Source organism: Neophocaena asiaeorientalis, unplaced genomic scaffold (genome assembly GCF_003031525.2).
Source record: "Neophocaena asiaeorientalis asiaeorientalis breed wild unplaced genomic scaffold, Neophocaena_asiaeorientalis_V1.1 scaffold195, whole genome shotgun sequence".
Classification (NCBI taxonomy): domain Eukaryota; kingdom Metazoa; phylum Chordata; class Mammalia; order Artiodactyla; family Phocoenidae; genus Neophocaena; species Neophocaena asiaeorientalis.
In genome coordinates, this window is record NW_020172675.1 from 52,827 (window position 1) to 79,603 (window position 26,777).

Below are 26,777 nucleotides of genomic sequence, written 5' to 3' on the forward strand. Positions count from 1 at the left end.
GATAGATTCTTATACATATTTATATTACTCTTTTCAGAGCTGTCCTGACTCTTTTTTGCCTATCTTTTATGTTTTCCATTTCTCTAAAATTCTTTTTATCTTCAAAAATAATTTTTCCTTTTCCTGTTTGTTTCTCTTAAGGCATTATGTTCATTCACTCATATGATTTTATTTAAATTATTTACTTTTGGCGGTGTCGGGTATTAGTCGCAGTATGTGGGCTCTTCGTTACAGTGCGTGGGCTCTTCCTTGCGGCTCGTGGGCTCTCTAGTTGTGGTGCGTGGGCTCCACAGCACGTGGGCTCAGTAGTTGCAGCGTGCGGGCTTAGTTTGTCTGTGGCATGGAGGATCTCAGTTCCTCAACCAGGGATCGAACCTGCATCCCCTGCATTGGAAGGCAGATTCTTAACCACTGGACAACCAGGGAAATCCCCACTCTTGTATTATTTTAAATTTAGTCCTCATTTCTGAATTTTTTTTCTTTTATTTTGAATTCTGTCCTGAGTTCTAACATCTTACCTAATTCTGGTTTATGCTGTTCGTTCACCTTTTTTTCATTATGGTAAAATATACATAAAACAAAATTTAGTATTTCAACCATTTTCAAGTATACAATTCAGTGACATTAAATACATTCACAATGCTGTGTGACCATCACCACTATCCAAATTCAAAATAATTATGTCTAAAGATTGAGCAGGACCTCAGAAAGATGGAGGCAGCAACATAGTTTCTGAATCTCTCCAAACCCTTTCATGGAAGAAGATCAACTAAAACCAAACACCCATAGGTGGCATTTATCAGCATTTACCATTTCCAGAACTTTTTCACCATCCCAAACAGAGACTCTAGAGCCATTAAACAATAACTTCCCATTCCCTCCTCGATCCATGTTCTTTCATCTTTTCCACTGTTTTTCCTAACATCTTTTAGCTCACTTTGAAATAATAGGTTACAGTTTTGATCTGTTTTGTGGACCTGTCTTTTCCAAATTTATTTTATTGTCTGAAGAGATGCTATTCTTATTCTCTTTTCCCTTACACTACCTCTGTACGGGATTTGATCCCAATTCTTTTCTTTTATTGATTTTTGGATGAAAATAGTTTTAAAGCACTTTGAAAAGGAGGTGTGAGGCCATGTGGAAACATGTTCCTCATGGCTGTTTCATCAATGCTTCACTTATTCTGTTTTTTGTTTTTTTTTTTTTTGGTATGCGGGCCTCTCACTGCTGTGGCCTCTCCCGTTGCGGAGCACAGGCTCCAGACGTGCAGGCTCAGTGGCCATGGCTCACTGGCCCAGCCGCTCTGTGGCATGTGGGATCTTCCCAGACCGGGGCACGAACCCGTGTCCCCTGCATCGGCAGGCGGACTCTCAACCACTGCGCCACCAGGGAAGCCCTACTTATACTGTTTTGAAATAACTGTTTTCCAGGAGGCATAAACCAGTGGGCTTTATCATTGGACAGAGTGCAGGGAAAGGACCCCATGAAAGCTGATCACCTTAGCAAAAATGATTTAGTTATGATTTCACCCAAGATTGGTCACAAACCAGCCTGGGAAACTCAATGAACCAGAGACAAGGTATAATGCCATCTTTCCTTCTCTCTGCCTCAGCTCTCAAGGATTGGTCACCTACATGTTATTAGTAATTATTAGTTGGTTTCTGTTCATAATTACTATCAGAAGACACAGCACTTATGGGCCTAATTATACTGCCCAGCTACACACCATTCTTCTTCATTTTGGCTTCCTGTCCACTAGCAGGAACCTGATTTATTTTTGTTCTCCCTTCACCACAGCCCAATAATTTTTGTGAATGACTCTCAGTCTCACCAGAATCTGTATCTCTCACTCTGCCCCAACATCCCACCCCATCATTCGCTCCCTGAAGTGTACTCTAGAAATTTAGGTAAACTGGATATTGTACCACTGTTCACCATCTCTTATGAAACCAGAAGAAGAGCAGCTTTCTTATGGAATGATGGAGAACTTGTAAAGATAAAACACCAGTCTGCAGGAGAAAGGGAAGAAGAGAATGATGGAAATAGTTTCCGGAAAACTATTTTTACATTTTGTTTTGTTTGTTCCTGGTAAATAAATTGAAATCTTCTAAACATTAAAAGAAAATCTAAACCACTAAATTCAGTAATACAGGAATGTAACTTTTTAAAAAACTTTCTTTGGCTGTGCAGCATGTGGGATCTTAGCTCCCCAACTAGGGATTGTACCCATGCCTGCTGCACTGGAAATGCAGAGTCTTAACCACTGGACCACCAGGGAAGTCCCAGGAATATAACTTTTAGAGGAGAAGTTATAAACCTCTTGGTTATATGAACTGGAGATTTTTAGTAAGAAGTCATATATTTTAAATGACTTGGAGCTTTAAAGAAAGGAAGAAAGGAAGGAAGGAAGGAAGAAAAAGGGACTCCCTTGGTGGTGCAGTGGATATAATATCAAAAATAAAGTAATTAATTAAATAAATTTAAAAAAGAAAAAAAAATGCTGAAATCCACTGACTAATTATTCAGGCTGTTATATCCCGCTATTTCCAGACACATCCCTTTAAAAACTTTTGGTAAAAGGTTATCTTATGTCAGAACAAATGAATTACAAACTTCTTTTTGTCCAAAATTTGAGAAATTCCCCTACACTTCTACCTTCAAATTTTATAATAAGGGAAAAGTAGTGACAACCGTTATACTTACATCCAATTGCATCATCTGGCCACATACCTTCTACAACAATCAAATATCTACAAAACAACAAAATTCGAGTTATTTGTAAATAAAAAGAAAAGAAAATCAAGGTTCTGCAAAAAAAGGTCCAATTTCGCTTTACAAATATAGATATAAAAATCCTAAGAAACGATCAGCACATCTAATCAATAATTATTAAAGAATGATATACACCAGGACTACAAAAAGGCATTATTCCAAGGATGCAAGGCTAACGCAACTTTAGAAACTCTATTAATATAATTATTTACATTAATACAACAACTTAACTAATAAATGAAAGAGAATAAAATACAGGACCAAACTGGCAGATGTTAAAAAGTTATCTGATAACATGCAACAGTTTCGGTGAAAATGCTCTGTACGCTAAAAACAGGAGACTTAATATGACAGAGTGTTCATCAAGAACCAACAAATAACAAAAGACAAATTAGGATAAATATTAACATCATATCTAAAAAACCCTATCTAACCAACCATAGGAGCCAGAAACTTAGGAATCACCATCACTGACAGCTATTTCTCCCTCACCCTCATCCTCAACCCACCACCAGTGCTAACAATGATACTGCCTACATACCTCTAGAATCTGTCCACATCTTTCCACCAAAATGACCACCATACCCTGGTCCAAGCCACCATTATGCCCAATTTCTACAAAAGTCTCCTAACTTGTTTCCTCGCTTCCACTCTTTCTCCCTGCAGTGTATTCTCCACTCGGTAGCAAAATGATAGCTGAAAATGCAATTGGGTATGTTCCACACACTGACCTTCAACAAAAAAAGTTCAATGGTTTCCTATTACTCTTAAAGTCTGAAACCTTAAACACAAGCCTGCACGATTGAGCTCCTACCCTCACTTGTAGCTCCATTATAATCACATGCTCCCCCAACAGCCCCACCTTCCTGGTCAGTTCCTCCAACACAACATATGCTTTCCTCTTATAGGGTCTTTTGTTATTCCTTATGCTCAGAAATCTCTCCGAAACGTCCCTATCTGCTTAATACCTACTCATCCTTCAGATATCAGCTGAAACATCCCTAAATAAACCTTCTCTAATCTCCATGATCAGATCAAATCGTCCCTAAAATATGCTCTCATGGTACCATGTTCCTCTCCTTGGCACTTGCCGGAGTTGTAATTCTACATGCAGAGTATGATTCTTGAATATCTATTCCCTCTCTGGATTGTTAGAATTCACAAAGGGCAGGCCAAGTCTCTTCACTCACAAAATTTCACAAGTCTTTTTGCTAGCAACCAGCACAGTGTTTAAACATAACACATGTTCAATAAGTATTTCCTGCATGAACAACCATATATTGGTACAGTGTAGCAACATCCACAAAAAGCATAAGGGCATCAACACTTTGATGCAGAAGTCCCATTCTGAGTGAAGTTAACTGAGACAAAGCATATATATTCAAAGGTGTTCACACAGCAATGTTCATTACTTTGACGTTTTATAATATCAAAAACTTCGGACTTTTATATGTTCATCAGTGAGCAAAGCAACAATGCAGCCTTAAAAAAAAATAAACAAATGGGACCTAATGAAACTTAAAAGCTTTTGCACAGCAAAGGAAAGTATAAACAAGACAAAAAGACAACCCTCAGAATGGGAGAAAATATTTGCAAACGAATCAACAAAGGATTAATCTCCAAAATATATAAATAGGTCATGCAACTCATTATTAAAAAAACAAACAACCCAATCAAAAAATGGGCAGAAGACATAAATAGACATTTCTCCAAAGAAGACTTACAGATGGCCAAGAGGCACGTGAAAAGCTGCTCAACATCACTAATTATTAACGAAATGCAAATCAAAACTACAATGAGGTATCTCCTCACACCAGTTAGAATGGGCATCATCAGAAAATCTACAAACAACAAATGCTGGAGAGGGTGTGAGGAAAGGTAACCCTCTTGCACTGCTGGTGGTAATGTAAACTGATACAGCTACTATGGAGAACAGTATGCAGGTTCCTTAAAAAATAAAAATAGAATTACCATATGACCCAGCTGTCCCACTACTGGGCATATACCCAGAGAAAACCATAATTCTAAAAGACATATGCACCCCAATGTTCAATGCAGCACTACTCACAATAGCTAGGTCATGGAAGCAACCTAAATGCCCATCGACAGATGAAAGGCCAAAGAAGATGTGGTACGTATATACGATGGAATATTACTCAGAGATAAAAAAGAATGAAATTGGGTCATTTGTAGAGACGTGGACGGACCTAGAGACTGTCATACAGAGTGAAGTAATTCAGAAAGAGAAAAACAAATATTGTATATTAATGCATAAATGTGGAATCTAGAAAAATGGTACAGATGAACTGGTTTGCAAGGCAGAAATAGAGACACAGATGTAGAGAACAAACGTATGGACACCAAGGGGGAAAGCGGGGCAGGGAGGGGGTCAGTGGTGGTGAGATGAATTGGAAGATTGGGATTGACATATATACACTAATATGTATAAAATAGATAACTAATAAGAACCTGCTGTATAAAAAATAAATAAAATTTTAAAAGTCAAAAATAAATAAATAAAAAATTAATTAATTAATAATTAAAAAAAAAAAGAATGAGGTTGGAAGACTGTCAAAACAGCACACAGATCACATACTCAAGCCCCGGCAGATGGGGAAGTGCCGTAAGTCCCCCACTTTGGATGACATCTCCCTGCCTCACAAGTCTCAGTCCGACTGGGCTAGCTTTGGCAAGGGGATGGAGCTGGATCAGGAGCCGCTGCTGCCATATCTGGATCAAGTTCCAGTTTTAGTCTATCATCCAACACCTAGCCAGACTTGCCTAGTAACTCAGCTGAGAGGAACAAAATAGGATAGCTCAAAAGAACAGGCCTCATACAGCATCAGCCTAAAGCAGTTTATGACTGTGGAAGAAATGGATCAGAAAAAATGATCCGGGGGACTTCCCTGGTGGTGTACTGGATAAAGACTCTGCACTCCCAATGCAGGGGGCCCGGGTTCATTCCCTGGTCATGGAACTAGATCCCACACGCATGCCGCAACTAAGAGTTTGCATGCCACAACAAAGGAGCCCACCGGCTGCAACTAAGACCCAAGAGCCAGTGTCTCTCACCTGACTTCAAAGAGAACTATCATATTTGGTGGTTTTGATCTTTTGTCATTGAGCCCAAAGAGCGGGGGATTAGGAAGAAGATCATGCATGAAAGTTTCCTAAAAATTCCTGAACGGCTGCAGATGTTGGGGAAAAGTACGTAATAGTTCAGAAATTTAGGGGGAAAAGTAGGATGCTATTTTTATGTAAAGTCTTCCCTCAGTGTTTAAAAATATAATTGTATTTAGATCTTGTTATTGCTCCAGTATATAGGATTTGTGTAAAGTGTTACAGCAGCTATATATGTTTCAGTTGTGTGTTGAAGATTAGGATAAAGATAGTGGTTGTTTTTCCTAAGTGAGATATCTTTCTTCTTCCCCCTACCCAAATTCTTTTCTGAAGTTGCTGGCATTTAGGTCAAGGTTTTATTTAAAGCTACATTTTATAACACTGGCACAAAAAAAGTAGTTTTAAGCTTTTTTGCATAGTTCTTTTTTTTTTTTTAGAATAAACATAGAGCATTTATTTTTTACTTTATAGGAACTCCACAAGTTAAGGTCCCATTGTTCTTTTGCTGTGATTTTTGTTACTATTGATGTTGCTGTTTTCTGTCTTTGCTGGTTCTTTCTAATCTACCATTTGTCGTTATTGGCATACGATCATCTCAGGGTCACAAGATGGCTGCTGTAAAACCAAGTATCATATACTAACAAAACAAGGAGGAAGCAGAAAAAGAGTCCCAATGGTCATTTTCCTAATGCATATTTATCTTTCTTCAGAGAAAAATATCATTCTCATAAGCACAATAACAGCCTTCCCCTAATTACTCATTTGCCAAAACAGACTGATATGACCATTCATAAGACAATTCATGGCAAAGAGGGATATGATAATGATTGCCTCAGCCTAACAAGGATTTATCCACGAAAGCTGAATGCTTCTCTCCTCAAAGAAATCAACACTTTTCTACATACAAAACACAAGTCTCTTGAAGGGTTCTTCATAAGTGCATTATAGAAGAATTTAGTATGTCATAAGCACTTAAGGATTTGACATTCAACTGTAGTAGTATCCATGTTGGTTAATTTTCTTACAAGCCCCATGATGAGTTTGAGAAAAACTGAAAGAATTAGAGCATCAGGTTCTATTAAATCCTTACATGTATCTTGCTTAAGTTTTGGTTCATTAATTTATATCCAACTACATAAAGCAAATTTGGAGGGAAATAAATAAATAAATAAATAAATAAGATTGAGGTCTCCAAATATTTTCATAGGAAGATGTCCACCATATATTAAATTATAAACCAGAATGTCTAAATACTATACCATTAAATCAAATGTACAGTCAGTGCTGTATATCCAACAGTTCCATATCCTGCAGATATGGAAGGCTGAAAATACTACACCATTTTATATATGGGACTTGAACATCGGAGGATTTTGGTATCCATGGGAAGTCCTAAAACCAAACCCCTGCAGATACCAAGGGACCATTGTATATGCTTCTATCTGCATTTTTTACGTCTGAAAAAATATGTGCTAAATTATTACTGGTGGTAACCTCTGAGTAGGGGGCACAATTGCCTTCCACTTCATACATTTCTCTGACTGCATTTTTTGCATTCAGCTTACATTAGCTTACATTACTGCTGTAAACAGAACAATTTAAACATGGTCTGCCTCTTGGGGTTGGCAACTCACCTGCAGATATGGTAGCCAGTCCTGTTTAAATCATGGGTACAGTGGACACCAATAAGTCTGTCTATAAAGCAGGGAATATGGAATTAAGTAAGCGAAATAAATACATTAAAACCAAGTTATACAATTTTCTGAAGAGTAGCCTTTATTAGTTACCACAACACTACCGCTATACTGAAAAGGAAAAACTCTGAAGAAAAGAGTGTTTTTGCAGGAATGTACTATCAAGAATTAACTACTATATGTCAAAATTCATTGTCTCTGGGAAATTTTGCATAGCCTCCAATCAGATGCAGTAGCGGGGACTGGAGAATGCCCATCAGGAACTGATGTGACTATAGAAAAAGGGAGTGGATAAAAAAAAAAAAAACAGGCTACCAGAAGAATAGCGTTTGTTTTTGAGTGAAACAGATGGAATGCCTTCACTTTTAATGCTCAATATTAAAAAGAACAAACGGTTTCTGAAGGGCTCTTGGGGTCCCAAAGCACTTCCATTCCTTCTCTCATTCAGTGCTCCTCACATGCCATGGGGTCTATGTGCTTGTGGAGTTCCCGGGTTAACTAGTACCGTTTTTATTTCACAATGAAAAAGTAAGGCTTGAGACGTAAGCCCAGCTGCACAGCAGGCAAACAGAAAAAAGACTAGAATTGAGTCTCAGGTTTTCCCAACTATGCCACAGTATTTCGTGGTCCAGCACTTAAAAAAATTATATGAGAAAGTAAATAAAAAACAACAACATGTAGCTGATCTCTGCAAAAGATATGTCTGTGACTATGTGGTGATTGGCATTCGTCATCTCCTGCCTGGATTACTACCGCCCTACAATTCTAAAAATCTCTTCTACTTCAACTAACCCACAACATGGAAGATGTTATCTTTCTAAAATATAAACTTGGCTGGATTGCTCTGTTGCTTAAACATCTTCACTTAGCACAGAATAAAGCCCAAGTTTTTACCAAAGCATTGAGAACTCTTTATAAACAAATATCAGTCTCTCTCTCCAACTGAATTATAAGTTCAAACTATGACTTACGGGCTTCACTGGTGGCGCAGTGGTTGAGAGTCCATCTGCCGATGCAGGGGACACGGGTTCGTGCCCCGGTACAGGAGGATCCCACATGCCACGGAGCGGCTGGGCCCGTGAGCCACGGCCGCAGAGCCTGCACGTCCGGAGCCTGTGCTCCACAACGGGACAGGCCACAACAGTGAGAGGCCCGCATACTGCAAAAAAAACCCCACAAAAAAACCATGACTTACAAGGACCTACATCATCTACCTCCCTCCTTTGCCAGGCCAGACTCCCTGATCTCATTCCCTACTGCCCTGCCCTCACTCACTTTCCCCTGTCCAGCCACACTGGCTTCCTTACTATTCCTCAAACATGCCAAGCACAGTCGTGCCTCAGGGACTTTGCACCTACTATTCCTTCTGCTTCAGAACACACCCTCCCACCCCATCTCCACTCTCCCAGATATCCAATGGCTTGTTTCTCACTTCAAGGCTCTGCTCAACCGACATCTTATTAGAGGGGACTTCCCTGATCATCTACCACATTCCCTCACCTCTTCATCTTGTTTTGTTATTCTCCAAAGCATCTACCACCACTTGACAACCCATATATTGACTTATTTATTCATCTCTCTCCCCCACTAGAAAGTAAAGTACGTAAGGGAAAGAACTTTGTTCTCTTCCTACTTCCTAGAACAGTGCCTTCAACTTAGAAGGTGTTATACAAATATTTGCTGAAAATGAATGTATGGATTCTTTGCCCTTTCACATTACCCTCTAGTCACACCAGAGGCTGCCCTTCCAGAGCACAAGTTCAAGCCCTGTGCCTTTTGTACCTGTTCCCAATACCTGGGCTGTCCTTACCTCATTCCGCAAAATCCTCTTACCCCAAGCCCAGCTCAAACGCTGTCTCCTCAGTCAGGCCTTCCTCAATTTCTCCTCTATATTCCTGATGCACTTGATTCTTTTATCATAATTAACCCACTTATACTCACTACATGTTTCTCTTCCTAGATAACTGTAAGTTGCTACTGAACAAAGACTTCTACTCACCTCTGTATCCCCGTGCCCTAACAACAAACCTATAAGGCTCTCGGTGTTTACTGAAACAATTTGTTTTCTGAGTCTCTACCAATTGTAGGGAGTGGATAGTATAGTCTCCTCCTCATTATCAGTGAGCCTGGCATCTGTGTGAGGGGCTTATAGCAGAGGAAGTCACCAAAGGATCATAACTAAGGTCCTGAGACTGCAATGGCAGAGAGCATGGTGAAGTTAGCTCACTGCAGGCAGAAGACCCACAGAGGAGTCAGCATATGCAATGGACTACACTTGGTATAACATGTGAACAATCAAGGTTTACAAACGTGTTCTCATGCACTTGTAAGGATCTTCTAGCCCATGGGGAACAGACAGAACACACACACAAAGGAGCCTGGAGGAAGCAAGTAGGCCGGCAGATGCACCCTAACATCTTACGAGGTAACATTTCTGTGACTACAGCTTACACAAATCAGATAATTTGCCTCCTTTCTAGACACCCTGGTTATCACACGCAAGGCCAATCCTCTCATGTTTTAAAGCTAAAGTACAGGGACAATCTGTGAATAGGGCTTAAGATATTTAAGAGCTAGTACGTGCATTAAGCAACCAGGTTATAGAATGAAAATTTATCTTGAAATTCCAGTCTCTCCCTCTCTCTCTCTCTCGCCTCCCATCCCCTATCCTCCCACCTCATCTCTATTCCCTCTCCCCTACTCCCTGTTTTATGCATATACGTGCATCATTTTATATGTACACGGAATATTTACTGTCTGTTACGTTTATTTAATAAAGTGCACACCCCTCAGGCTCAATTTAGAAAGAACACAAAATGAACACGTTCTCATGGGCCTCAGTGGCGTTCCAAAGACAAAAGCTTCCTCCGCCTTAAAACACGGCAAACACCATGTTCCTTCTGATAGATAGATGCTAGAAAAAGGCGTGTGGATCCTTAAAATTCACACGCTATTAAGACCTACTATCAACAGAGTAGATCCTAAAGCAGAAACAATAAAACACCAGCCTTTTAAGTTCTTCCTGCCTGAAGATGAGAATAAGAGGTGGTAGTGTACTTCCTCACTTGCACCCAAAGTGTAAAGGCAGCAAAAATATCTTAAACAAGTATGATGAGGAAGCCACTCTTCTGGTCCACTTGTTTTGCTTTGCCTCTAGGGATCTGTCTCACTGCGAACCTTTGCTTTATGTTTTCTCTTTTATATACGCTAAGAACCTGAGAGTCTTAACCTTTTCTTCCACCTCTCAACCAATAAATAGGACAAAAGAACATTTTTATTTTTTTATGTATTTTCCATTCAAATTTTTAAAAAAGAGATAAGTAAGCTAGTTCAGTTCATATTTCTCACAAAATCACTTTCCAAACTAAACTAAATTGTTTGTGACCATGAACAGGGAAAACACCATCCTCTATTAGCACCATCTGACATTTCCACCTTAATATTACCAAGCACAACAGGCCTAATGTCAGAAGTATTAAAAATGTTAAAAATCCCCAACCCAACTCAAAATGCATACCAAAGTTCTGGTAAAGGAAAACAAAAACAAAAACAACTCACCATTATCTTTATTTTCTTTCAGAAACCCATTAACAGCACATTGGAATTTAAAACTAGTGTCATCATCTGGCACCTGATGCCCAATTGTACAAATTTCTAAATAAGGAATAGTTTCTGGTAAGTCCTATAAGGCAAAACCATGAAAATATGTATTATTTCCTTTGTAGGGAAAGAATAAAATATTCATTAGAGAAGGCAGAATATAAACCAGGAGAGTACATTAAACTTAGTATGTCAGTCATTCTGATAAGAGCCATTTTTTCCAAAGCTGCTTTAACCAGTAATTATCACTTGATTTTCATTAAAACTGCAGAACGGACAGTTACCAGGCATGCAAAAGGAAAAGCAAATCTATGTGAATGAATGCACATGTAACTCAAAATGATATAAACAGTTCTACCTACATTTATGTTCTATCTTACATTTCAAGGGCCATAAAGCAGCTGTGATTTAAGTAGAACAGTAGAATAGAGTCAGAAGAACTTGGATTCGAATTAGGAAATAGAGCAAATTTCAGGCATTGTTGACAACTGGTATGCCTGGCATGGGAGAAATAGACTATCAATAGAAGACAGAAAAGGATAAGTGAAAATTCTCTAGTTCTGAATTTAAATGGAAAGTAGCAGTATGAACCTATGACATATTTTAAAAATATTAAAAACAAACATACATATTTCCTAGCTCTGACCACTGAAAAAGTCTAGAAAAAACTGATGTCATGTCAAAAGGACTCAGGAGTCACTGAGAAGCTCCAACTGGCCAAAGATAGGGCCTCAGTTAGAATAATAACTGTAACGGAGTCCACGGTGATATGAATAAATAAATTTTACAAAACTGGTCACCACTGGAGGATATTTGTGAATCAACTCATTATTTTGAAAACTGTTAAACAAAAGAAGAGAATCATGCCTCTACAACTGGGCAACCAAATAGGTGATGAGGGGAATCTTCTCCCCATAGAAATATGCCCAGCTAATAAGTGAAAAAAAAGAACAACAGAATTCACCAATATTTGAAGCCTCAAGTGAAATAATGGATGTAGGTATGAATCATCAGTGACTGCTAATATCACAGAAAGAGACAATTATATGTCTCCATGGAAGAACACATCATCACCTACGAAACTGTCTTGCCAAAACAAAACATGCAAGCTTCATTCTGATCAACTACCAATTTACAGGAAATAAAAGAATTGAAGAATATGTTAACAACACATGGAATATAATCATCAAAATCTAGATCGGACAAATTACCTGGTTTCTTTAAAAATAAAATTCAAGGAGGAAAAAAAAAGTGAGAGAGATATGGAGGGAGAACCAAGAGATTAAACAAGACTTAAGAGACCTAACAATCAACGGCAATCTGTGGACCTTATTTGGATCTAATTCAAAATTCTTAAAAACAATTTTTTATGACATTGAGGAGACAGCTGCAAATTTGAGCACTCGCTTGGTATTAAATATTAAAAAATGATATTAAGGAATAAAAGTCCGATATTTTAAATACACATACCCAAAATGTATAGCTGGGGCTTCCCTGGTGGCGCAGTGGTCAAGAATCTGCCTGCCAATGCAGGGAACACAGGTTCGAGACCTGGTCTGGGAAGATCCCACATACCGCGGAGCAACTAGGCCCATGAGCCACAACTACTGAGCCTGCGCGTCTGGAGCCTGTGCTCCACAACAAGAGAGGCCGCAATAGTGAGAGGCCCGTGCGCCGTGACGAAGACTGGCCCCCGCTTGCCGCAACTAGAGAAAGCCCTCGCACAGAAACGAAGACCCAACACAGCCAAAAAATAAATAAACTAAATAATTAATTTAAAAAAATGTATAGGTGTAATTACACGTTGTCTCGGAGCTGCTTCAAGATAATATGGAAAGGGGTGAAACAGGTGGGGATATAGATAAAACATGACAGCCATCAGTTGGTAAATAATAAAGCTGGATGGGTTCGTGGGTATACAAGGAACACTTACAGTATTTTGTATACTTTTGTATATGTTTAAAATTTGTGATAATTGTTTAAAAACAAGACGACACTGTAGAAAACAGTTTGGCGGTTTCTCAAAGGCTAAACGTAGAGCTACCGTATGATCCAACAACTCTGCTACTACCTACACTGCACATCTAAAAGAACTGAAAGCAGGGATTTGAGCAAATATTTGTACACCAACGATCACAGCAGCATGATTCACAATAGCTACAAGGTGGAAACAACCCAAGTGTCAATCAACCGATGAATAACAAAATATGGTATATACACACAGTGGGATTTATTAAGCCAAAATAGGAATGGCATTTTGTTACATGCTATAACATGGATGAACCTTGAAAACAATAGGTTTAGTGAAATAAGCCAGACATAGAAGGATAAATATTGTAGATTCCACTTACACGAGGTACCTAGAATAGGCAAATACACAGAGACAGAAAATAGAATAGCGGTTACTAAGGGCCGGTGGGAGGGAAAATGGGGTTGTTACTGTTTGATGTTTACAGAGTTTTTGTTGAGGATGATGAAAACGTTTTGGTTATAGACAGTGGTGACAGTTACACAACACTGTGACTGCATTTAATGCCACTGAACTGCATATTTATAAATGGTTAAAATAAATATGATTTATGTATATTTTACCACAGTAAAAAAAAGAGGAATAACTCAGTTGAAATTTCAATTCTTCCTTGTCCGAGACTCAGTTTCATCGTCTTTAAAATTCGTAATTGTAGTTGTCTATCCTCTGAGCTTACTGCAGAGTAAGCACTCAGTAGCAGGTATCAGTACTACTTCCACTTCAACAGCAAAGGACTCTTGTGAAGATTAACTAAGTCAATGGATATGAAAGAACCTTATAAATGGCAAACTGCTATACAAATGTTAACATACATTAGGTGTTACTGTCTCCCAAGGCCATGGAACAGGTCAGAAGAAGGATAATTCTTTTGCACTGGTATGTCCTACATGGGCCAAGAGAACACATGGGTTTCTGTATTATATCAGAAGATATTAGGAAAAGAAAGCATAAAAGTTAGAGAACAATTGTCTTTAACAGTGATGCTTAGACATGCTCAGGCAACAGCTTAAAATAAGTGCTAAAGACATAATGGACATAGCTTTCTTTCCTTTTAGGCTACTACTATTCTTACTAAAAGTTTACTTCATTTTCAAAATACAGAACATGGAAGCTTATAGACTTTCTTAAGCATATCTACAGCCTACTGCTGAATACTATAGTTCAATTCATATCTTTAATCTAATTTTGAAACAGCAATTACAAATGCGTATTTAAGGAAAGGACTAGCTTCCCTTTTTGAACCCATGAAAGAAGGCCAGGATTCACCTTAGCATAAGATGATAACTACTGAATTACTATGAATTATTACAGTATCAGAAAGAAGGTCATTTTCAATTACGGGTTCCATTTACCTCTGGCTTACAATTAGCAGCGAGCATATGTTAAGTCAATAATCAGCCCAAGTTCTTCATTGTGTTCTTGGAGTTTGTTAAGGGGGGAAAAACATTCTTCTGGAGCAAGATTCTTTTCAAAACTCTGTCAGAAAGAATAAAATAAGAAAGAACATGTGTTTAAAATCCTTTATTATATTATCCATTTATTCAAACCCTGTGATGCTAACATATGAGATTCAAAGTAAAGTTTTTTCCTCTGGAGTTTACATGCGGTATTACGATCCTTTCTTCCAGAGAGATTAGATGGAAGAAAATAAGCTCACTTCTATATAGTTATTTCTATATCTGTTTATTTCATGTTGGTCTCCTAACCAGACTGTAAACTCGCAGAAGGTAGGGACTACATCAATTCTGCCTACCGCTGTACTGCCAGCTCCAAGCAGAGTGCCTGTAAATAGACACATAAATAAATACTTCTTGAATATCTACCTATATGAAGGATGGCTTTCACTGCCTAAATATTCTTTTATGTATTTGGCTTATTTATGTACTCTGTTCAATTGATCTGTTTGGTTATTCAAGTGCCAGCAACACACTTTTCTTTTTAAATTAGGAGACTATCATTAGAGCAGTTTGAGATTCACAGCAAAACTGAGCAAAAAGTACACAGTTCCCACTTATACCCTCTCTCCTTCATCCCACACAGCCTTCCCCATTATCAACATGCCATACCAGTGTGCTTCATTTGTGAGAATTCATGAACCAACACTGACACATCATTATCAACCAAAGTCCATAGTTTATTGCATTCATGGTACAAGTAACCGACTATTCCTTTATTTCTAGTATAGTCATCCCCAAACATTTACATACTGAGATACATATTACTTTCTTATAAATTACATTATTTTTTACTTATAGTTAGGGCATTCCACTGGTTTAGTTTTTTTTAAATTAAGTACAAAAGTAGGTTGTATTTATCTATGAATTCCATTTCTGGATAGTAAAGGCGGTATTAAAAAGTATTTGCTATAAAAAGGGAAAATGGAGTATGATGAGGTTGAGAGCCAGAGCTTTATATGGTGAATTCAGATTTCTGGAAGAATACGGTATTAACTTTTGCTTACCTTTTATAAAGGAACTTTGAATGCAGTGAAACGAGTCCCAGGCATCCGCTGTCCAACTGGGAGATAGTCTTTCCACCTATTAATATATATTTTGTTAGGCAAATTTTATGTTAGGCTGTCTCCCTGCATAGGATGAATGCGCCTTGAAAATGGAAATTCTTTTGCACTGGTATGTCCTACATGGGCCAAGAGAACACATGGGTTTCTGTATTATATCAGAAGATATTAGGAAAAGAAAGCATAAAAGTTAGAGAACAATTGTCTTTAACAGTGATGCTTAGACATGCTCAGGCAACAGCTTAAAATAAGTGCTAAAGACATAATGGACATAGCTTTCTTTCCTTTTAGGCTACTACTATTCTTACTAAAAGTTTACTTCATTTTCAAAATATAGAACATGGAAGCTTATAGCACTTCTTAAGCATATCTAGAGCCTACTGCCAAATACTATAGTTCAATTCATATCTTTAATCTAATTTTGAAACAGCAATTACAAATGCGTATTTAAGGAAAGGACTAGCTTCCCTTTTTGAACCCATGAAAGAAGGCCAGGATTCACCTTAGCATAAGATGATAACTACTGAATTACTATGAATTATTACAGTATCAGAAAGAAGGTCATTTTCAATTACGGGTTCCATTTACCTCTGGCTTACAATTAGCAGCGAGCATATGTTAAGTCAATAATCAGCCCAAGTTCTTCATTGTGTTCTTGGAGTTTGTTAAGGGGGGAAAAACATTCTTCTGGAGCAAGATTCTTTTCAAAACTCTGTCAGAAAGAATAAAATAAGAAAGAACATGTGTTTAAAATCCTTTATTATATTATCCATTTATTCAAACCCTGTGATGCTAACATATGAGATTCAAAGTAAAGTTTTTTCCTCTGGAGTTTACATGCGGTATTACGATCCTTTCTTCCAGAGAGATTAGATGGAAGAAAATAAGCTCACTTCTATATAGTTATTTCTATATCTGTTTATTTCATGTTGGTCTCCTAACCAGACTGTAAACTCGCAGAAGGTAGGGACTACATCAATTCTGCCTACCGCTGTACTGCCAGCTCCAAGCAGAGTGCCTGTAAATAGACACATAAATAAATTCTTCTTGAATATCTACCTATATGAAGGATGGCTTTCACTGCCTAAATATTCTTTTATGTATTTGGCTTATTTATGTACTCTGTTCAATTGATCTGTTTGGTTATTCAAGTGCCAGCAACACACTTTTCTTTTTAAATTAGGAGACTATCATTAGAGCAGTTTGAGATTCACAGCAAAACTGAGCAAAAAGTACACAGTTCCCACTTATACCCTCTCTCCTTCATCCCACACAGCCTTCCCCATTATCAACATGCCATACCAGTGTGCTTCATTTGTGAGAATTCATGAACCAACACTGACACATCATTATCAACCAAAGTCCATAGTTTATTGCATTCATGGTACAAGTAACCGACTATTCCTTTATTTCTAGTATAGTCATCCCCAAACATTTACATACTGAGATACATATTACTTTCTTATAAATTACATTATTTTTTACTTATAGTTAGGGCATTCCACTGGTTTAGTTTTTTTTAAATTAAGTACAAAAGTAGGTTGTATTTATCTATGAATTCCATTTCTGGATAGTAAAGGCGGTATTAAAAAGTATTTGCTATAAAAAGGGAAAATGGAGTATGATGAGGTTGAGAGCCAGAGCTTTATATGGTGAATTCAGATTTCTGGAAGAATACGGTATTAACTTTTGCTTACCTTTTATAAAGGAACTTTGAATGCAGTGAAACGAGTCCCAGGCATCCGCTGTCCAACTGGGAGATAGTCTTTCCACCTATTAATATATATTTTGTTAGGCAAATTTTATGTTAGGCTGTCTCCCTGCATAGGATGAATGCGCCTTGAAAATGGAAATCATATCCCTCTATAGTAGTTCCCTCTTCTTTCTGCTTTGCACTTTGCTGCTCCACTTATTCAACCCCACCTTGTAATAAGCTATACTTCCCTCGTTCCTGTTTTCCCATCTTGAAAACAGATAAAAGGCAACAAAACAATGCAAAGGTCTCAACAAATTAGGGATATCTAAAACCAGAGATGCCCAGAACTTCTGTATCTCTAATAAAACCTAGCCTGGTGTTGACTACTATGGTATCATTAATACATGCATGTTGACTGAAATAGTTTGAACTCAATTCTTCCCCTTCACAGTTTAGTTTTAGTCCTCACACAAAGCCTGATAATAAAATTCTTTAATGCTAGGAATCACAGTGAAAGATAATAACTGAACTGACTTCTGTAAGATGAGTTAGAACTAAGGTTAATTCAGTGTATCTGAAGCATAGAAAGTTAGGGCAATAGTGGCACAAGATAGGGCTAGAGAAGCAGAGAGGATTCTAGACCACGCAGAGTCTTAAAGGCCAACAGTTGTTTTCTATTCTCGAAACAATGATTTTGAGCGATGTCTATGAGCAATGTTCCAACTTGCTTTTAAGGTTTCTTGTGTGAAGGATGGATTGGAAGGAAACAAGAAATATGGACACTACTTAGGACCTAATTGCAGCACACAGGCAAGTTCAGTATTAGGATGTTGAGGAAGAGGTGACAGATTCGGAAGAAATTCAGGAGATAAACCGAAGCGGGCTTAAAGGAGTATGAGATGGAGGAAAGGAAGGTCTTAGGGAATTAAAGGGTTTACTGCACACATGAGCAAAGTCTCAAAATTAATCATTTGAACGTACAAAGGTAGATCTCTCAAATGACACCGGTTAGGAAGCAACAGTACGCCCTTTATAATTCCTAGAGACAACACAAATCAACTGTTTCGATGGAAAATTCGGCGGTACCGGTGCGTTTTTTCACTCAAACTTAGTTCCAGTGACTATTACTCACATTTTCTGTGCCAAAACAACACAGCTTGAGGAATTGAAGGGGATTCCATTTTGGTAATTAAGGAGTGTCCCCAATACTGACAGTCCCATCTTAAAAAGCAGTCCCCCTGCATTTTACCCGAGGAGCTATGGCCAGAGCCTCCCTTTTAAAACAATGGGGGGAAATCAGAACATCACACACTGTCCCTTTTAGCTACTGTGAACTGAGCCGCGAGACGACCAATAACCCCTAGCACAGCGCGGACGGGGCAGCGCGCGGGGGCAACAGTCACAGGAGACGGCACAGGAGACGAAGCCCAGGCGCAGGGGCTCTGGGCTCCACCGGCAACGCCCAGCGGCCAAGGCGTATTACCTTTCCGGGATGTGCTTTCCGCCCTTCCTCCTGGCCGACGAACGTCCGGAAAAGCCGCGACGCTGACCCCAGCGCCCACGGGCATGATGCCCCTGGCTCATGTGACCCCCCAAGATGCCGCACTTAATGGAGTATGAGATGGAGGAAAGGAAGGTCTTAGGGAATTAAAGGGTTTACTGCACACATGAGCAAAGTCTCAAAATTAATCATTTGAACGTACAAAGGTAGATCTCTCAAATGACACCGGTTAGGAAGCAACAGTACGCCCTTTATAATTCCTAGAGACAACACAAATCAACTGTTTCGATGGAAAATTCGGCGGTACCGGTGCGTTTTTTCACTCAAACTTAGTTCCAGTGACTATTACTCACATTTTCTGTGCCAAAACAACACAGCTTGAGGAATTGAAGGGGATTCCATTTTGGTAATTAAGGAGTGTCCCCAATACTGACAGTCCCATCTTAAAAAGCAGTCCCCCTGCATTTTACCCGAGGAGCTATGGCCAGAGCCTCCCTTTTAAAACAATGGGGGGAAATCAGAACATCACACACTGTCCCTTTTAGCTACTGTGAACTGAGCCGCGAGACGACCAATAACCCCTAGCACAGCGCGGACGGGGCAGCGCGCGGGGGCAACAGTCACAGGAGACGGCACAGGAGACGAAGCCCAGGCGCAGGGGCTCTGGGCTCCACCGGCAACGCCCAGCGGCCAAGGCGTATTACCTTTCCGGGATGTGCTTTCCGCCCTTCCTCCTGGCCGACGAACGTCCGGAAAAGCCGCGACGCTGACCCCAGCGCCCACGGGCATGATGCCCCTGGCTCATGTGACCCCCCAAGATGCCGCCCACCCAACGCCAAGAGTGCTGAAGTCGCCAACCCGGCGCCCCCGGTGCCAGCACAAGGCCCCAAACCACAAGCGCCTAGGCACAAGCCCACACAGATCGCGGACCTCCTTCTACTGCGCATGCGCCACCGCCCGTCCAGATGACGTCCTCACGCCGAGACGCTTCATTAGTAAAGAGGAGTCTGACGCCTGCAATTCCCTCCTTGCCGGAAGATGGTAGCAGAGGTCCATTAGCTCGTTTGTGCACCCTTCAGAACTCCAATCATATGGGACATGGAAAGTTGTCCCACTCTCCCAGTATCTTGTGTGGTTCTTTCAGATATTTCCCAAGTGCTTACGTTCACACTTGTTGTATCTTGTATGTAAGTATTTCTACGTAATGGAGATCCTGTATTTTATACAAGAGCAGCATACTATACATAGTCTACAATCTGTCTTGGATAGGGATTTTGCCAGTCAATTTTTGCATACATCCATTCCATTCTCTTTAATAGCTGCGTCACATTACATACTTTACATGGCCAGTCCAATATTGACGGACTTTTAGTTGTTTTCAGTTTGGGGGTATTTTGTTTGTTTTGTTTGTTTGTTTTTGTCCTCTGTTATAGATAGGCTGCAATGTGAACCTCTTTATACATGTGTATAGCTATATACAAATTTCTAGACATAGAAATTCTGGAATGAAAGAGATGCAAACTTAAAATATTGAAGGATTTTCAATCCATCTAATCTGCCTAATCAACCTTCAAAGATACTCTATCAACTTATACTCCACTCACAGTGAAACATTTATTGGGTTTCTATTATGTGCCTGGTATCATGCTGGAGGTTGACAGTATGGATTTACATTTTAGACAATACCAAAATATGCCTGAGAGAGATAAGAGTGGAGCTCAAGTATAACATTTCCTCACAGTATCAGGCATAGGAATCTGTGCCTGTTAGAAAAACTATGAATCCTGCCACAAGTGGAACAGCAAAGAACAGCATGTCCTACAGTAGGTCTGAAGGTATACTAGCATACTAAATTCCATTGTTACTTATAATAACCTATGTTTTTTGTTAGTTTTACTTTTCAGTTTCTAATTTCTGAAAGTATCTGACATACACTGTTAGTAATCTTCTTCACAACAATTTGAGCTGGGTAAACTGAGTCAGGAAGGTCAGAATTATTGAATGAATGAATGAATGAGTAAAAAGTTCAGTAGCTTTAACATATCTGGGACAGTCAATAGTCTAAACAAGTTTCAATCCACAAGCATTTATTTACAATTCTGAAAACTTCCACATAATTACAAATGGGACAATAGTAGTCAATTACTACTTGGATAAAGAAAAGATACAAGTTAGCACAACCTAGTTCACAAACTTACAATTAGGCACATTCAACTTGGTGCTAAGTCATAAAATATTGTTTTACAATTTATGAAAAATATCCAATAGGCATGTAATGGCCAAAAAGTACAAATGATACAAATATCTATAGACATGACAATGCACAAATTGTGACATAAATCCATCAGAAACTAGAAAATCTATGTTGGTCTTATAGTTCCAGCTTGCTAAAAGATACAGGCTTTGGGTGGGAACACAAAAAGATCCAGACCTGGCCATAACGGGGTTTCCAGAAAGTACGGAAACTAGCAAAGAGTAGGCCTCTGGATGGGAGTGGGTCCAATATGAGATGAAATAATGCCTTAATGGGTATGTAGTATGCTGGGATGGAAAACATAGGAGCAAGGGATATTTGGAGAATCAGACAGCTAAGTATTTGACACTAACAAAATCTACCAGTATCTCATAAGGCCTCAGGTACCATGCAAGTGTTTGAGGGATTCCAGTATTTAATTAAATCAAAGTATGACAATGGGAGGAATTAAGGACAGCCTCAGGGATAGATGAACTGGGGATGTTACACCAAGACCTGTCTCAGTTAACCTGATGGGTTCAAAATGCAGGAAGTGGGTATACGGGACAAGACAATACCCTAACTGCAAGAATAAAGGTTTAGGTCAGGGTAGGGCCTCATGTTCCTAAGTGTTGAAATAGAGCTCTTTAGTTTCTTCCTCCTACATGTAAGATTCTTTTAGAGGTTAAGATGATGCTGGGCCTGCAAGCTAAATTTAAATGGCTGGAACTAGGGAGAGAAAATAAGTTACATAGGCTCGGAACCAGGAAAAGCCTAACTAACGGTTTGCCTAACTAAATAGAATTGAATGTTGGAACTGAATATTTTAATATGTAAACATTTTACTGATACCAAAATGTGTCTTACCACACTCCCCCCAATCTCACACCACCCACCCTAACCTGCAGTGCCTATGGGTCCCTTGATTTCCATGGAAATATAGAGAAAAGAGACACTGATCTGGCTTGCAGGTATTTAGTAAGTTGTTAGCCTCACATCACATATTAGTATCATGTAAGTAGGCCATCTGAAGTAGGAAGCTTAGGGGAAAAATCTTGAAAAACACTTAAAAGCTTAAGCCACATCTCTATACTACAACACCTTTCACAATTTCTTCTCAGGTAAGCATCATCCCCATCAGTAAAAAAACTCGTATCTCATAATAGGAAAAACAGGCCTAAATATTAAATGTGTGTCTTTGGAGGTCCCATCTATGGGATATCTTCCTGATACTAGAAAAGCCCCAGAAAGATCAATCTTTGCACCCCTCCCTGAAAGCTCACCACCAAGGAAAATGACTAGATCCATAGATTTCCTCCCTCAAACCAGCTTACCTCACATATAAATCATTAGCAACTCAGCCCTTACTCACATTATCACAGTCACAAGAGTGGTTAGGGAGCAAAGCACTAACCACGGGAACTAAAACAGAGGTCACCCAGGCCAAGTTGGGCTGATGGCAGATATCTGCTCCTTATGCTTGGGTGCATAATGCGACTCGCCGCAATGCCTTTTTCACAGACCCTTTCTAAAGTTTCTCCACAAAATCCAACAGGTCATGTTCGTTCATGATGCTTCAAGAAAAATAATCATCAAGACAAAAACATGCAATATGTCTTACAATGTTGGAGCCCTTAAAAATATGACAAGGAAATAACCATGTAGACAAAACCAGAGCATTTAAAATAATCTGTATTCTACAAACATACCAGTGAATCCTATTAATATGGTAATATGACATAAAACAAAATGAGAAATATATGTAAAACTGTTCCCTTTAGTGTACAGAATTCATGGCAGTTGCTGCACTATCGAGCTACTTACATCTATGACTGTCTGTTCTGGTAATACAAAATGAGGCCAAAGTGTGTCAACTTGTTTCCCACAGAAACCAAAAAATCGACATGAATCTCTTTTCTCCTGTGCCCTTTCACCTTATCTGCTCCCAGTTCTCCACGAATGTCCTCTTCCTTCTCTAATTATTCTCCTCTTCATTTTGCTTGGCCTTGCACCCAAGCATGCAAGACAGAGAATCCTAGAGGTCCAAGATTCTAGAGTGGCTGTTTGCAAGGGGGAGGAGATTACAGTAACTGCCACACTGTATATACTTCTGTGCAAAGAAAAAGGGACAGTATTCAGAATGTCTCTCATATATAAAAGAGCTAGATGGCAGGATACCTGTGTGGCCCAAGGAATCAGAACTACCAAATTATGGGCAAAATAATTGCAACCAAAGGCTGGAAGAGGAAATGTCTGCAACCAGCTCTGTCTCCTAGCTCTCTGGTATTTGCGTCCAACGGGCAGAGTCTATTTTGTGAAGTATCAAGCACTGAAAAGAAGACTCCTGCTGCTTGAATTTGACAGGAAGTAACATCCATGAGGGTAAGAATGCAAGATCAAGGCTTGTCCTAGAAACAATGCCCATAATGGAAAAAAAAAAGGAAAGCAGAAGAGAAACGTAAGTCGCAAGTCCAACCTGGCCCAGCCTGGCCCAGCCCAAGGAAGGTAGGAGTCAAGGAGACGAAATTAAAAGAGAAGAGCCTTGGACCACAACACTCTCCACAAGGTACACTCAACGAACTTCACCCTACACTTTAACCAAGTTACAAAAAGAGCTTCTTAATCCTTACTTTTGCTCCTTAAAAGCTGCTAAAAGTTCACTAATTAGACAGATATGATTTCAGAACAACTGTAATAGTTCAAACTAGATGGCTCTTGCCTTCCTAAGGATATTAATTAAATAAGATATATATAGCTCTAAGTATATGATACATAAAATATAATACTGTGTAAGATATAGGTAACTGTTAGTAAATTATATTAATGAATGTCTGTAAGAAATGTTGCAATGATTCCCCTAATATAAGAGCCTGGGGGAGGTAAATCTGTCTTCTAGGATTTCCTCCCCAGAGCTCAGAAATTTAGGTGTTGTTTTAGCTCTCCTACACTCTGTCCACCCAACCCCACCTTCCTGTTTGGGATCGGACCTCCCTATTGGCTATCTCATACCTTGAAACTGCCTGCTTTGTGACATCATTCTCCTATATCATATAAGTGACCAATGAGCAGTAACCAGTGACCTTTGTACTGGACACATGCGCCGTTCAGCTGCAGCCACTCAGACATCCTCTGGTGTTGCCTCCTTAACCCTTGTATCTGCAGTTGATGTTTTCTCTTCTTCTCTGACCGTGTCAGGTAAGAAAAGAAACTTTTTAAAGTTTTTCATTAGATTTATTTTGCCCCTAAATTTACAATTAGTTTTTAGATCTTAACTACCTAAGAAGAAAAAGAAAAAGTCAAGCCCCACATGTCTAATTCCACATTGAGGGAATTCGCTGGCGGTCTAGTGGTTAGGACTTGGTGCTTTCACTGCCAGGGCCACGTGGCGCGGCAAAAAAAAAAAAAAAACATGGTCCCTCTATATCCATTACTTTCTGCCAGGCTTGCTCAGGGAACACCATCTCAAATTCCAAATCAGGGACACAGCCTGTCACTTCCCTACCAGGAAGGAAGCCAGGTATATTACTATAACTAAGGCACATTGGGGTATTTACTGTATGGAGAATTTGGCTCCTTCCTGCAATCCTATGGCTCTGTGTCATACACATGAAGTAGGGCCTCTGTGCAACCAGAAATGGTAATGGTACTGAGGAAGATTCAGCCCACAAATATCCAACCACCAGCTTCCACCTCTGGAATGTACTGCCCTGTGTCTGCTCAACCCATCACAGAAACAAGTTTTCAAGAAATCCCTGATATTCACCAGCTCCTGGCCTGCACTGATTCCCGCAGCCAAGAGGAGAAGCCTCGTTCTGAAAATGCTGATCTGGGAAAGAACAGCCTGAGTCTTGAGGACCTAGGGACACCTGAAAATGGGATGGAATCTAGCAGTGGTTTTGCAGACATTACTACATTGGCGGAGGATATTCACCTTCCCCAGCTCTTTAATTCTTTGAAAGATTTTGATCAATCAAAAGGTCCCAACGTGATCAAAGCCAAAGACAACAGAGCCATTAAGGTGAATCAGGTGCAGGAAAAGCCAAATGTCATAAAGGTTCCCTCTGATCAACCCAGGAAGAACAAACATAAAGCCTCTGAGCCTATCAGTGGTGTTCCCAAGGCCAAAATCTAGCCAAAGAATCCAGAGTGCCTGTTAGGGGGAGAAGTGGTTCTATGCAATGCTGCAGTCAGTGACAGGGCTCCTGTGAACACGGCCAAGGATTCTAAAGGCAAACCTCAGAAAGCTGCATCCAGAAAGATCAGGAAAATGAAGAGCCATGGGCAGGAAAAGACCAAAAGGACCAGAGGAAGAAAGAAGGCTGAAGAGAATAAGCAGTCAGGGAACAAAGTCAAGGCAGGAGAGAAGCCAACAATTCCCCAGACGAAGCGAAAGGAACACCAAACTGAGCTTATCCAAGAGAGCTTCAAAAAGCCTCGAACCTCCATAGGCATGCGCATGCTGGAGTGTGTGAAGGTTTTTCATGCACTGGGGAAGAAGAATGATAAGAGAACTGGGCTCTCCTCCTGTCGGGTCTTGGGAGATTCAAGCAAACCTAAAGACCCCCAGCCACCCCCAGCTATCCAGCCATGGCGGAATACCCCACGTTAGGGTAAGGGTCCTGAGAAAACTCAAGTCGAAGCCCAGAAACCAGACAGCAGTGCTGAAAAAGAGTGTCCATCTCCATCCCAGTATGAGCTGCTGCCTCCTGGGAAGGTCAAGTTGATACCTCTGCCTTTTTCTGCCTGGGAGAAGCCCCAAGCTCGACCTACTCCTCGGAGGCCACAGTCTCTGGCCTCACATCAGCCTGCTGATGCTGACCGTGCCCACTCTGCTTCTACTAACTCAGCTCAACCTGCTGCAGTCAGTTCTTCCCAGCCAGCTCCTGTCTCTTTGCCAGGTCCTGCCAAACCAGCTCAGCCAACTGTGACCAACCGAACCTAAGTGGGTTGGACCGACCGTACCCAGCCTAGTGTCCCTCAGTCTGCTGCTCCTAGGTCTGCACCCTACAAAACTTCATCTTGCACTTCTCTCCAGCGGAAGCCTGTTCCCCCTGCTGTGACTAAGTGCCAGTCCCCAGCCAAGCTCCAAACCGCATTTCTACTCCAAGACTTCAGCAAGCAACCAGTTCCACGGAGGGAATGCAATGTTCCTGAGGCAGTAATGTCAAAGCCCATCGAAAAAGAGCAGAGGCCAGAGCGGGAGGCCATGAAGAGGCGGGCCCAACAACAACGTGAGAATGCTGCCAAATACACCTCTTTGGGGAAACTGCAATTTTTCATTGAGAGGGAAAAAGAAATGGAAATTGTTGACTACTACGGATTTTTAAAGTAACAGCTACTAGGATTGTTGGTGCCACCCTGGGGACCAGCTGTTCTTCCATATATAGACAAGATAGGCATAAATTTATTTATATTGGTATATTTTATAACAATAAAACTGAATAAAAAATGTAATAGAATTAATAGATGAGTAATAAACCTTTTGAATTTTGAGTTGCTGCTAACTGTGGCATGTTTTTTGTTTTGTTTTGTTTTTGATGGGGTTGGAATCAAAGTCTGCATGAGAAAGGAAGGACTGAAAGTTGGATGGGAGAATGAAGGGGTAAAAACTGAG

At 39.9% G+C, this 26,777-nt stretch overlaps 1 long non-coding RNA gene and 2 pseudogenes across 1 annotated transcript; 1 reads left to right on the forward strand and 2 right to left on the reverse strand.

Annotated features, from left to right (window-relative positions):
- Positions 1-5: 5 nt before the first annotated feature.
- On the reverse strand, positions 6-19,850 carry LOC112396123 (RNA/RNP complex-1-interacting phosphatase-like; annotated as a pseudogene).
- Positions 13,528-15,754, reverse strand: LOC112396125 (uncharacterized). The gene is made up of 3 exons (XR_003002502.1): positions 15,677-15,754; positions 14,568-14,691; positions 13,528-14,098 (listed from the first exon to the last, which is right to left on the reverse strand). It is a non-coding gene; the product is annotated as an uncharacterized LOC112396125 (long non-coding RNA).
- A 4,947-nt stretch (positions 19,851-24,797) lies between the features above and the next one.
- On the forward strand, positions 24,798-26,495 carry LOC112396124 (uncharacterized protein C2orf78-like; annotated as a pseudogene).
- Positions 26,496-26,777: the final 282 nt, after the last annotated feature.